General features: G+C 42.2%; 1 protein-coding gene and 1 long non-coding RNA gene across 6 annotated transcripts in view; one reads left to right on the top strand and one right to left on the bottom strand.

Annotated features, from left to right (window-relative positions):
- Window positions 1–14,078, bottom strand: part of RASGEF1B (RasGEF domain family member 1B) — a 612,828-nt gene that overhangs the window by 270,994 nt on the left and 327,756 nt on the right. The window lies entirely within an intron of this gene.
- LOC147581905 (uncharacterized) lies at window positions 4,590–12,843 on the top strand. Its single transcript, XR_015250372.1, has 3 exons — window positions 4,590–4,733; window positions 5,800–5,867; window positions 12,148–12,843. It is a non-coding gene; the product is annotated as an uncharacterized LOC147581905 (long non-coding RNA).

Raw genomic sequence — 14,078 nt, 5'->3', positions numbered from 1 at the left:
AGCAGGAGTGGAGGCTGTGCGGAAAGCACCACCCTGGACGTCACAGCCTGTGCATAGGTCCAGTCTGGCACTTACCCACTGTGTGGTCTTGGGTTAGCAACTTCTTTGATCTTTAGTTTCCTCATCATAAAATGAAGACAGTACTCCTTCTTAGGTGGTTTTAAAGTTTCAAAGAGGGGGGTGATTTGACTCTGCATCTACTTTCCCTTCTCTTCCTGAACCCCACTTGAGAATCTGCACTGGTCTCTGGTGCCAGGAAACCGATTCTCAAAATAGGAAAGAATATCGCTGGCCAAAGAGGCTGTGTGCGTGCGACCCGCTGAGTGGACAGTGGTTACACAGAAGAAACAAACAGATTTACGTTAGATGCTCCGAACTCAAAGATCTCTCACAGTGCTCAAAACCACAAAGATACGCCTCCCCATTGTTGTTCTGCCATTATTAGCATCTGTCATTTCTCTGACCTGGTTACCTCACCTCTGATAAAGGATGAACAGATATTCATACCTTTGCAGATTCCCTTTCACTTCGCAATGACGTTTTTTAAGTTCCTCATTATTAATAGTTTTTATGATGGACATCAATATAAATCCCATTTAAAGAACTCTCTTAAGTTCATTTGATTAACCACCAGTCCTTTCGTATTTGTTAAAGCTGGTGCCTACAGCAATTGACAATGAAACACAGCACATGCGTGCAATCCTGTTAGCTGAAGGAAATTTTCTACCGATAGTACAATTAGGCACATATCTTTCAGAGGGTTCCCAGGGACCTCAGAGCATTTCCATGGCTTTTTATCCTCAGTTCTCCCGGGATGCATTATCCTCAATTAACTGTTCAATCTCACTGAAGTCACGTTCCAAACCGAGACTAGCCCAGGCAAAATGCTTAGTCCCTTTTCTCTGTTAGCAATGCAGCCAGTGCAGACTATAGGAATTTGAGCCTTGGTGCCACGATTTACAAATGATCCTGGGCATGGTACTAACTCTGTAAAATGGAGACAATATTAGCATCTACTTCATTTGGGCTGTTACGAAGAGGAAATTAATTAATACCTGTAAAATGTTTAGACCGGTGCCTTGGCACACACGCAGCTCCCAGGGAACGCTAGCTATTATTACTAGACAATAAGGTGAAGAGACTTGCGTCCCCTGTCGAGTATGGACAGCTGCATACAGCACAAGAAAACACTGTACGTGGCCCCCTGCCTCCCCTCGACCATAAATCTCAACTAATAAATGATGTTCATTTTGAATGCTTGATTCAAAACAATCTGTAAATATACACTTTTGTAAGCATCCCAGACAAGCGTCCGGGCAATGCGTGTCTTCCACACTCAGGATGGCCTATCTTGGGGCTCTCACCCTCTGCCCTCAGTACAAGAAATGAGAATGGCAGGCCAAGGTGTGCCGGGAGCGCTCCCTCCCTGAGTGACAGCTGGTGCTGTCAAAAGTTGTTACTGCTGGTGCGCACAGACCTTCTGGCAAAGCCGGGCGGAACAGAAGAACCGCAGTCTCCCTGCCCACCTGTCAGCCTTGTCCAGGAACAGCAGAGAAATTTGCTCTTTTCTTCCTTCAAAGGCTCCAGCAAGCCCCAGTGCCTTCATTAATGCTAGCCTCTTCAATCCTGGCCTGCCTCCTCACCCTCCCTGAATACATACTCTCCAACCTATTCTTCCAAGAAGGGGATTAGCCCAATTAATCTCTGGACAAATGTCAAGGAGTCTGGGGGAGGGGGCGCCTTTCAAGTGCCTTGCTCCAAACAGCGAAGAAGACCAGACATGCGCTGAGGCCGCACGGCACACGGGTGAGCCTGAGCAGCTGCCAGCACAATGGCACTGAGGTCCTCTTAATCTCGGGCTTAGCCACCGAGGGGCTCACTGTCTTGCCAGGCTGCCCGGACAGACCACAGGCACAGGCATGGGAGCTCTGCTCTCACCATCTGGGACAGGAGTCGTGAAGGACGGAGGCTGGACTGGAATCCATTTTTGAAGCAAGCACTTCCCTCCTCTCCTCTCCTCTCTCAAGGATCTGTATCCCACTCTCCCACTCTCCCCCCTCTCAGCCCACCACCTTCCCCACCAAAGCAAATGAAAATTTCCTAGGTTCAAAGCAGGAAATTGAGAAGGCAAAAAAGCTGTCATCAGGGGAGCTGTCAGGAGGGTAGAAGGGGAGGGAATTCTCATCACACACACACACACACACACACACACACACACACACACAGTTATTATTCTACCCAAAAACCATAGGTTTCATTGGCCTAGTCCATAGAACTTTGGGGAAAGTCCTAGGAGTATCTTTTCTTTGCCAGAATTCCCAGGAAGACCTCATCTAGTCTATCCAAAGGAGTTAATATCTTGTAATAATTCTCTGACATAGAGGTTTGCCAATTGTTCCATAAAGTCATTCCAACTTTTTAATTTATAAGACATTCTCTAGTTTATTCTCTCTCCCTCTCTCTCAGTCTCCCTCTCCCTCCCTCTCCCTCTCCTACTCCTTCTCTCTATCCGTAGCCAGCAAAACCTCTTAACCAGCAGGCTATTAAACAACACTTCCACATGCTGCAGCCCAATGATTCAGTAATTAATTTTCATAATGATGATCTGGAAGGACTTCTAGAGCCCCCTGGAAGATCCTAGAATTATTTCCACCCCACTGGTCGTGCATATGCTTTGGGTGGAACAGTCAGCCTGGGTGTCTCGTCCCCGACGGTGCCACTTACTGGCCATGTGACCTTGGCGGGTTACTTAACCTCTGCCTGTCATCTGTAACATGGGGATACAAAGTTTATTGAGAAAGGTAATAGCTAACACTCTCGTTATGAAATGTGTCCTATGAACCAGACGCTGTGATAAATGATTTACCTGAATTATCTTATTTAACCCTCACAACAACTGCTGAGTTGATATTAAGTCTATTTCATTATAGTCTCATTTGTTCAACATTAGCAATACATGTACGCCATCTATAGTGACTGTTAACCAGAATATCTGGTTAATGGAAATACCTTATTGCCTCGCTCTGTTAGATGACAAAGACAGTCTACTTCAGAGTTACAATTATCATCTAAAACTCTGGTATTATGCTTTTGAAATCAGAATTTTTTGGGGAGAGACTGTAGAAAGACAATATGACTAATACAATAAATACAACACACTGATTTGGGGCAGCATCCTGCAACTGAACACATTAAAATTTTGGTAAAAAATATACAAATATTCTCCCTAAAGAGGACAAAAAGAGCTTCACATCATCTCGAAACAGGTTTTATTGCCAAACCTAGATCAAGATAGGTAAAAATTTTGCCATCAAATGAGTTAGGAAAGAAAAAAATAGACTTATGTTGTTTTTGTTTGGGTTTCAGAATTTCAGATAAGGGATTGTGAACTTTACTACACAAAAACACCAGATAAAGAAGCAAAATGCTCGTCTCAGTTCGGACAGTACCTGCTGTGTGATCTTGGGCACATCACCAAACCTCTCTGGTTTCAGATTCATCTACAAAATGGGTGATTACTACTGCCTCCCAAGTTATGCAGAAGTAGCTATGAAGATCAAATGAGATAGAATTCATCAAAGCATTTTGAAAAAGTGAAGTGTTTAGGGAATTCAAGCTGCTTATTATCTTTTAAAGATTATTATAGTTTTAATTATGCACTACGGTTTCCTGTTTGTAAGGCAGAATATTGCCTGCACAGGAACGGTTCCCACTTAAATCTCTTTCTTGCTTCTTGACATCAATAAAGATCAGCACATGCATGATGACTGCACTACGGCAATCTTTTTCTGGCTTAATCTGTAAGAATCACCTCCAGGAAGTAATGAAAAGCTGCTATGTCAAATCACTGCAGTCACTAAACACCCAAAAGACCTTTTGTGCTTTGAGAAGCAGGCTGTTCAAGGGTCAGGTTGTTCCTAACTCGATTTCACAACTTTTTGTAAAAATCTGCTCTTGTCTCCCTTTCTGTATGGTGTATGGAGAGAGCACCGGCCTGGGAGTCTTACCGCTCACCCTCACCTCTAATATTCTATGTGATCTAGGACACATCACAGCACCTCCTTAGACGAGCACCAAGTCAGCTGTGCCTAGTTAGACCTTGGATGGCAAAAAAAAAAAAACAACAAAAAAAAACAACAAAAAAAACCTTCAGTTTACTGCTGCTATTTGGTAGTCTCCCCGCCACCCCCCACCCGCCCCCCAACAGAAGGTTTTCTTCTCTGGGTATTCAAACCCTGCTTGTCCCTACCACACACTCCTGGCTCGCTGATGCTGTCTTTGCACTGATGTCAATCCCCTGCTGCTGATGTCAGCCCAGCTGTGACAGCTGAGTCCAATGCCACCCACAGTTGACCTGGTGAGTCACATCTGCCTGCTTTCCCCTTGCCAAAGACCCCCTCAGAAGCCCAGGGCAGAGCCCATGACCTGCTTCCCTCTTTGCATCTCTATGCTTTTTGAGCTTGAGGAGTCTCCATGGCTGAGTGATTTGTCCCATTAGCCATGGTTCTATAAAATTAACCGTGAATGTTCTCCAGTGTCCGTGGCAACCCTTCTCCCAGGGAGCAATTATGACTATAAGCTATCCTCTTTTGATGTTAACTTGTGGAAACAGAGCCTTTCTGGCCACTAAAATGCAGTGGGGCTGGTGTCTCCTAAGAAAGAAAATGTCCTAAATGCTCTCTTCCATAGAAAAGGAAGACACACAGAGGAACCCTGACTGTATAATAAAGCTGGTAATTATTCTCAATAACTGAAGGGCATTCTGTGGTGGAAAACCCCAAGGTCTATGACATGTATGAAAGTGGGAGTATAAATGTAACACAGAGAAAACTCAGAAGCTGAACTTTATCCTCAAGGAGGCTGCAATCTAACAGAGGATACACATCTATAAAATAGATGATTATATTACTTTCTACTCACTATATAAAATAATATGTAGGGACTATGATAAAGATAGCCACAGGTTGCTATGGGAAATCTAACGGTGCTTAACCCATCCTGGTCCAGGGAAGGCCTCTTGGAGGAGGTGACTTTTTTCTTTTAAGTTACTTAAACTCTGGATCTCAGTTTTCTCATTTTTAGTGTAATTTAGAATACCTAGATCTACATTTGTGGTGAAAAATCCAGCATATAGATTTAAGTTACCATAGCATTCTTAGCTCAGTAAATAATAGTTACTCAACCATGACCTTCTGGTCTTTCATATGGATGTAGAAGCTAATGTTCTTAAAGCACAAAACCCTTTTGGGGGCACCTGGTGGCTCAGTCAGTTAAGCATCCAACTCTCGGTTTTGGCTCAGGTCATGATCTCATGGTTTGTGAGTTCAAGCCCTGCACAGTGCTCTCTGCTGCCAGCATGGAGCCTGCTTCAGATCCTCTGTCTCCCTGTATCTCTGCCTCTCTCTCTTTCTCTCTCTCTCTCTCTCTCTCTCTCTCAAAAATAAACAGGTAAACATAAAAAAAAAGAAAGAAAGAAAGAAAGAAAGAAAGAAAGAAAGAAAGAAAGAAAGAAAGAAAGAAAACCCTTTGTACCCAAACGTCCCATCAAGAATTTCTTGGCATATGTCATTTCCTATTGTTGTTTGAAGACATCCCAGAGTCTGAAGATGGACTGATAATTGTTCTGGTCTGAAGACAGACTGATAAATGTTCTGAGCAGCTTTGTTTTTCAGTAACTTCCAGCATACAAGTTCTTTGAGGTCAGAGAACAAGCTGGGTTTCTAAATACACTTTTTTCTTTCTCCCTCTCTCCTCGCCACCGTGTCTGGAACTCTGTCATGGTTCTCTTTTGACTGGAAGAAATATGTTAGTGCTCAAAACTTGTACTGTGCAGTGGCTGCCCAATGGCTACAGAAGACAGCAGTAAGGTAACTAAGTAGATTAAGTGGCTGGGAGCTAGAAGACTGAAGCAGTTTTCACACCAAATCAATTATTCAACACATATTGGCTCTGTACGAGGTAGTGCGGCAGATGATCAAGAATAAGAAATAGTTCTTCTCTTAAGGAGTTTGTGATCTACTTGGAAAGACAAGGCTAATGAAATTGGAGAAATTAAAGCGTAATAAAACCCAGTAAAATGAAGAAGTACAAGATCATGGGAAGTAGGCACACCGTAAGAGTTTGAAGGAAAACAAGTTACTTAGGAGGAATTGGGCAGCAAGTGGCACTCAGGCTGTGAAAGATATATGGGGAGGATTTGAACAGTGCCAGTGTGGGTGCAGGTGAGAGGACCAGCAGAAGTGAGGACAATGAGGTAAGAAAAGGCAGGCATGAGATCACGCCTCGGGGCAGCACATAGACCAGCCCTATTGCAGGGCAGGGGTATGCGAGGTATGAGAACCACCCTTCAAGGCTTGCTCCTGACCCCAGGTGAATCTGAGGGGGTTAATTACCTCACCCCTTGCCGGGCCCTGGACAAATTCTTACCCTTTAAGGATATTCTAGAAATCTAAAAATACTGTCGAGCCCTATTGATTTTTGCTATCCTAAGCATCCTTCAGTGTTTTCAGACCACATACATTCTAGCCTGTGATTTATTCCTATAAACAGTCTAAAAAATTAAGTCTAAAATTATGGCAAAGTCCAAAGCCTTTGATCTTACATGTGGGACTTACCAATAATTTAAGAGTGTCCATATCATGATTCTGAGTTAAACTCAAGATGAGGAATAAAGTTCTCAAGAGTGGTCAGAGCTTGGTGGCTCCATGGATCTACTGAGGACTCCCAAAGGAACGAAGCTTTAGTAGTCACATAAAAGGGCTTTTTTTTTTTAATGTGCTGCTTCAAGGCCTAATAATTCCATTTCTGGACACATGCAGGATATTGACCCTCAAAATCATCCCGCAATAAGTCATCAATCCAACTGAACTAAAACAGGGCTGTGGCAAACCCCATTATGATACTGATGATCCAAGAGGGATCACCTCTATAAAAAGGGGTTTACCTTTCCTAGAGAATTATGAAGGTACCATAACATGACAATAGAAAAGGTACATATGAACTTAGAAGTGCTAGGACTTTGATTTCATTGGTAGATTTATACTATTGAGCTTAATATTGTGATATATATTGGGGCACCTGGGTGGCTCAGTCAGTTGAGCATCCAACTCTTGATTTCAGTTCAGGTTATGATCCCAGATTTGTGGGATCAAGCCCCGCATCGGGCTGTGCAGAGTGTGGGGCTTGCTTGGGATTTTCTCTCTCTTTCTCTCTGTCTCTCCCTCTGCCCCTCTCCCCCACTTGTGCATACTCTCTCTTAAATAAATAAGTTAATTACTTAATTAAATTTAAAAAGAAAAAAAATTGTGATATATAGCCTATATGGTCCTTTGTTTCCACACACATACACACACGTATATTTATACTGAACCCTATCAGTTAGGGCCTAAACAAGAAAGAAGAAATTAGTTTATTTTTAATGCAGAGAACTGATTTTACAGGTGATGGAATCTGGAAGCCAAACAGCAGGCAATGGGGCAATCCAAAGATGAGTAAGGGCAGGAAATTCTACCATCCCCTGGCTAGAGAGACCAAGGGAAGGGATAATGTTAGTGGAAACTAGAGGCAGAGCCACCAAGTGGAAACTAGAACCATGGCCGGACAGTCCCATGGGAGCTAGAGCCATAGAGAAGGCACAGCCCAAGGCAGAGAAATGGAAGAAATACCCTGACTTCTCTCCCCACTGCCACCCAACATCTCTACCAGTGCCTCCCAATGCCCAAACCCAAGAAGAAACCACTGGACAGGAAACGCTAGGAATAGCAGCTGCTGGAGTCAGTCTTCTGCAATACAGAACACAACACAGGAAGGGTGAGATGGGATCCAAGGCCAGTGGGGCCTGAGACCTACCCAGGACTCCACATAATTACCATGAGGATTAAATGAGGCATCATATAAATGCATCCATCACAAGCCTCAGATATAGTGAGCTTTCAATAAAAGTTTGTTTAATAATACAGCATCGTCCGCATGGAGGGCCTGATGACTCACAACGTTACCAAACCTATAGGTACAGAGGCTGCTTATTATTTTTATTTTTCAGAAATAGATTTTTAAAAGAGAAAGGAAACTTCAGCAAAAATGTATCACCACTTTCCAAAGGAGAAGCTGCAGATGGTATTTATGATTTTCACTGAAGCATCTCAGTTAAATTAATTACTTGTCTATTAAATTCTTAAACTGGCAGCTCTTATTTTCTAATGTGATCACTTCATGCAGAAACCAACAGCCAATTAAATCAGAACAAATGACTAGCTGATCTCTAAGGTTGCTTCTGACTCTACCGTCTAAGATTACTCAGTTACATCGATGGCAAAATGATGAAAGGATTTGAGGTAAATTCTGCCCTGAGTCAGTTCCAAGTGTCATCTGAATCAGTATCAGGAATATATGTTCTTCCAAAAATCTCAAATACACACTGGGCAAAGTAGAAGGTATTTTAATTCTCTCAGCTTTGAAAGAGCACTTTTCTAAGGTGATTTACTTGAGAAATGCACTTTTCTATGCTATAAATGGACACTGAAGAGACCTACAGTTTGTTTTAGGTTTTTTTCTGTTCATCATGCAAACATTTATGTGTTCTGGATATAATTCGGTTTGGGTTTCTTCTTCATGAAGTAACTGGGGAACAACAGTTGGTGACTAGTGATGTTCTCTACAATACAGGGCCATAATAATAGGTCTTATTCACGTGGTACTTTTAATTCATGCCTGGTATTGTTCTAAACACTTTACATATATAGACTCATTTAATGTTCCTGACAAATTTATGATGTAGGTACTGTTATAGTTGCCATTTTACAAATAAGGAAACTGATGCAGAGATGTTACACCTTTCTCTGGTCACAAAACTTATACGTGGGAAAGCAGAGATCCAGCCCTGGCAGTCTAGCTCTAGAAACTATGCTCTTTCTTAATCATGATGCCATACTGAGAAGGAAAAGAAAGGATATGCACATTCTTTTTTTTTTTTTTTTTAATGTGTATCAATTTTTGAGAGAGAGAGAGAGAGTACAAGTGGGGGAGGAGCAGAGAAGGGGGAACAGAGGAACCAAGGCAGGCTCTGCACCAACAACGGAGAGCCCAACGTGGGGCTTGAGCTCACAAACCGCGAGATCATGATCTGAGCCTAAGTCGGATGCTCAACTGACTGAGCCACCCAGGCGTCCCAAGAAAAGATTCACACATCCTAACAAGGAAAATAATGGGTCATTCTCCTCTCACTTTTATAAGGATACCTTTCTGGACTGGCTCCCACCTACCCTGCCCGCCTTACCTTGTCCACCAATCCCTTCTCCCCACTCCAACCACGAAAGGCTTCCATTCATTCTCATTCTCCCCAAGCTCCCACCCGCAAGGCCCTTGCAGTGCCATTCCCTCTGCCTCAAGTGCACATTTGTCCCGTTTCAGCTGGTGAAGCTCTTTTGTGCCCTGGATCTCCAAGCAAGCTCTCCCTGGCTACTTTAAACTCGGATTATAGGCTCCCACAGTACAGAACGCCTCTCTTTCCTAGCCCCTATTAGAGTTGCAATTTGACATTTTGTTTACATGATTTGTGTCTGCTTAGCTTCCTAGAGTATCCCCAGTGTCTGGAACATAATGCAGGTTCAATAAATACTCATTGACTGACTTACTGATTAAAATTTGTCTGCTCCCTAGACTGGGAGCTCCATGAAGGAGGAAACCATGTGTGTTTATGCTTCTGCTGAATCCTCAGGGAGATATGTAAACTAGAGAACAGCTTTATTATCTTTATGGCAATTATTGAAATTTCCTATGACCCTTTTGTAAAAAAAAGGTCACAATCATTGATTGTGATGATTTCCAAACCTCAATATGGCCAGAATACAGAGATTTCACCACTCTGTCCATGTGCCCTCAAATCAGTGCCACTGAGTCTACTCCCATGGCCATCCCTCGCCCCTCCAATGTTCACCCTGGACTGCCCATGTATTTCTAACAAGTACAATTCTTGGGGCAGGGCAGGGGAGAGCAATTGCCAAAAAGCAAAAAGACTGACCCAGACAACTTCCCACAACTTAACTTTTCTTTAAGTGAAAAGAATGATAAAGAAGCCTCCCTCCTCTTTCTCTGATGGTCCATAGGATGGTTTTCTATGGCTTTGGGACCTGTCATCATTGTCATAGCCCCTTTTGAAAGCTATAATCACCTGCTGTCATTGCGCTCAATCATTACAACTGAAAGAAATCAAAGCTCTCTACCTCGATTTTAGGATATGGCAACCTGCCTTCCCCATATCAGTAGGAGGCAGAACTTGGTCACTCAGGGTTGGAAACCATCCCTGACCCCTGACCCAAGGGAAGCACAGGTCTTGGAACTCTGGCATTCCAGTTTGGAAAGGTTACTGACCTCTGGCCTGGAAAGCATGCAGCCGCCTCAACCCACTGCCGGAGTCAGTGATTACAGCAGATTCCTGTCACTCCTCTCTTCTCTGAGCTAAGACTGTCTTGGAAATAGCTAGACAGATAAAGGAATTGCCAGCAAAAACTAGAAGGCAATCTTTTTACAAAAAAAAGACCCTTTAAATAAGCCAGATACAAAAATCATACTATATGATTCTACTTATATGAGGTACCTAGTCAACTTCATAGAGACAGAAAGTAAAGTGGTGGTTGCCAGGAGGTTAAAACGGGAAACAGAGTTATTGGTTAATGGGTACAAAGTTTCAGTTTGGGATGATGAAAAGTTCTAGAGATGGATGGTGGTTATAGCTGCACAACAGTGTGAATATACTTAATGCCATTAAACTGTACATATAAAAAATGGAAATGTTATGTTATATATATTTTACTCCATTAAAAAAAAAAACAGGAGCTTTATAGGGCTTGGCCTGGACATTTTAATGTCTTTCAATCCTTTCCTCTATTTTCTGGCCAGCAATTCCTAAGGTTAAAACAAGCAAACAAGAAATCTGTAAGACCTTTCCTCTTGAGCGATTTCCTTTGTCATATTTCTACTACCTCTCAACATGGAGGCTTTACAAAAATGAATTATTGGGACCTCATGAAGATAAAGAGCTTCTGCACAGCAAAGGAAACAATCAACAAAACTAAAAGGCAACCAACAGAATGGGAAAAGATATTTGCAAATGACATATCAGACAAAGGCCTACTATCCAAAATCTATAAAGAGCTCACCAAACTCCACACCCAAAAAACAAATAATCCAGTGAAGAAATGGGCAGAAAACATGAATAGACACTTCTCTAAGGAAGACATCCAGATGGCCAACAGGCACATGAAAAGATGTTCAACGTTGCTCCTCATCAGGGAAATACAAATCAAAACCACACTGAGATACCACCTCACACCAGTCAGAGTGGCTAAAATGAACAAATCAGGAGACTATAGATGCTGGAGAGGATGTGGAGAAACGGGAACTCTCTTGCACTGTTGGTGGGAATGCAAACTGGTGCAGCCCCTCTGGAAAACAGTGTGGAGGGTCCTCAAAAAATTAAAAATAGATCTACCCTATGATCCAGCAATAGCACTGCTAGGAATTTACCCAAGGGATACAGGAGTGCTGATGCATAGGGGCACTTGTACCCCAATGTATATAGCAGCACTTTCAACAATAGCCAAATTATGGAAAGAACCTAAATGTCCATCAACTGATGAATGGATAAAGAAATTGTGGTTTATATACACAATGGAATACTATGTGGCAATGAGAAAGAATGAAATATGGCCTTTTGTAGCAATGTGGATGGAACTGGAGAGTGTTATGCTAAGTGAAATAAGTCATACAGAGAAAGATACCATATGTTTTCACTCTTATGTGGATCCTGAGAAACTTAATAGAAGTCCATGGGGGAGGGGAAGAAAAAAAAAAAAGAGGTTAGAGAGGGAGAGAGCCAAAGCATAAAAGACTCTTAAAAACTGAGAACCGAGGGTTGATGGGGGGTGGGAGGGAAGGGAGGGTGGGTGATGGGTATTGAGGAGGGCACCTTTTGGGATGAGCACTGGGTGTTGTATGGAAACCAATTTGACAATAAATTTCGTATTTAAAAAAAATGGAGGCTTTAACATGATGATTTCCTTATCAATCAGACTATGCTGCCAATCCAAATAACCCCAAAATTCAGTAGCTTCAAATAACAAAGGATTACTTCTTGTTCTCTCTACATAGCCCAAGCAGAACCATAAGAAGATTTCCTCAGGGACCAGGGCTGATGGAGCAGCACCCACCATGCGAGCAGAAAGGCAAGCCTTGCAACACTCGGCCTTCAGAGCTTCAGCTTCCTGTCCATGTGCACCTGGCTGGCCAAAGCAGTCATAAGACCACGCCTAATTCAAGGGAATTGTGGGGAAGTGCAATTCCAACAAGTGCCTGGAGGGCAAGCAAGCTGTGGAGTGCCCTGTGAACACTACAATGTCCTTCTGACCACTACAGCCTCTTTCTAGGTTTTGCTCATATCTTTGCATTATTTCCAAAATTCATTTTAGTGATAACTTATAGTATAGCATAATATATGTAATTATACAGATATCATTATATAAATTATGATATATATTATAACCAGAAGGAAACAAAACCTGGTCTCCCCATCAAAGGACATCTCCAGCATTCAGCCACATGCTTCTTGCCCATGGTTCAAGGAGAGCGGCACATGGCTGCTCTGCCAACCAATGAATGAGACTGAGCATCGCCTCTTCTCCTCACCTTCTCAAGTCCGGTCGAATCTTGAGCCCAGAAATTAGAAGAGCCCAACAGCATAAAAAGACTTTCTGCCACCTGCTTTATTTGAGGAGGTTAAAAAAAAATTGATCTTGGCATCAGAGGAATACAAGACTCAAAAGGAAATAAACTGATCTTTCAGATTTATTTATTCTAGGCTTTCTGGCCTCAAAAGACCCTGAGGAGGTTGAAAACGGATTTTAGATGTGCTAGAGATTCCATAAATTCACATGGACAGCCTTCACCTGCTGATACTGTGAGTTCAAGTGCAGAGACCCAGGAAAGAGTCCTGACCATTCTATAATGGCCAGATACACACCACTGTGACAGAAGAGCCATCCCATCTAGGCCCTCAGAAGAACATGGCAAGCTTAGGCAGTAAACCCTTACACTGAGATGACAAGATTTCTCAGAGTCTAGGCATCACATTAATGTGCAGGATAGAAGTTAGTAGAAGACATGTACATGGGGACCCTTATATAGACACGTCAAATGCAATTTAACAGAACCTTCATTTGTTGTCCTCCTGTCCTCTCTGTTTATTACTTTGTGGTATACAGCCAATGTTAGAAAAACTCAGGTATCCTCATGCCTCGTATCTTCATTCGATGAATCCATGAATTGGTAGACAGAGAAACCCTGACTGGCTCTGTTTTGCATTACTTACTAATAACTTTGGGAAGATTTTCAAGTATCTCTGGCAGATTGAGCAAAATGCTATCACAACCATTAGCTCAAACAGAAAAGGAACAGTATAAAGTATAAAATCCAGTTTCAATGTTGACAAAATAGCAGCACCAATGGCATGAGTCAGCACATGAGCATATTCAGCAGCTCTTTAATTTTTATTGCTGTTGTTCCCTTCTTGTGATTAATCAGATTGCATACAGAAACATCTCAATCCCCAGTGATAAAGTCAGCTATTGTTTGAGTACACGTATGCATCGGCAAACTCTTAGAGAAAGATTCATTTTTAAATAAATCAACAACAAAAAATTGCTCATCTGTACGATTACTAGGATTCAGATTTAGAAAGGGATAAGCCAAGGGACTGAAAAACAAGGAAAATTGGAATGCTTTATTCTGGAAGTCTATAAACCAAGGGCAGTAACTCAGTAATAAAAACATGGCTTTTGAAGTCACAGATCTAGATTTAAATCCTTGCTCTATCATTTACTAGACACAAGATAATGACCACGTCATAAGGCCACATTAAGTCTCAGTTTCTTCACCCGTAAAATGAAGAAAACAGCCATCTACTTCCTGTAGAGGATGTGAAAGAAATGAGATAGATAATCCATTTAATGTCCTTAGCAGAATGCCTGGTACACAGCTGTGCTCAGCAAAGGTGTGTTATCCTTGACAGTGTTTGATAAAATTAT

The sequence above is a fragment of the Puma concolor genome, chromosome B1 (genome assembly GCF_028749965.1).
Source record: "Puma concolor isolate L17-30 chromosome B1, mPumCon1.1.hap2, whole genome shotgun sequence".
NCBI lineage: Eukaryota > Metazoa > Chordata > Mammalia > Carnivora > Felidae > Puma > Puma concolor.
This window is presented reverse-complemented; position numbering and strand designations above follow the sequence as displayed.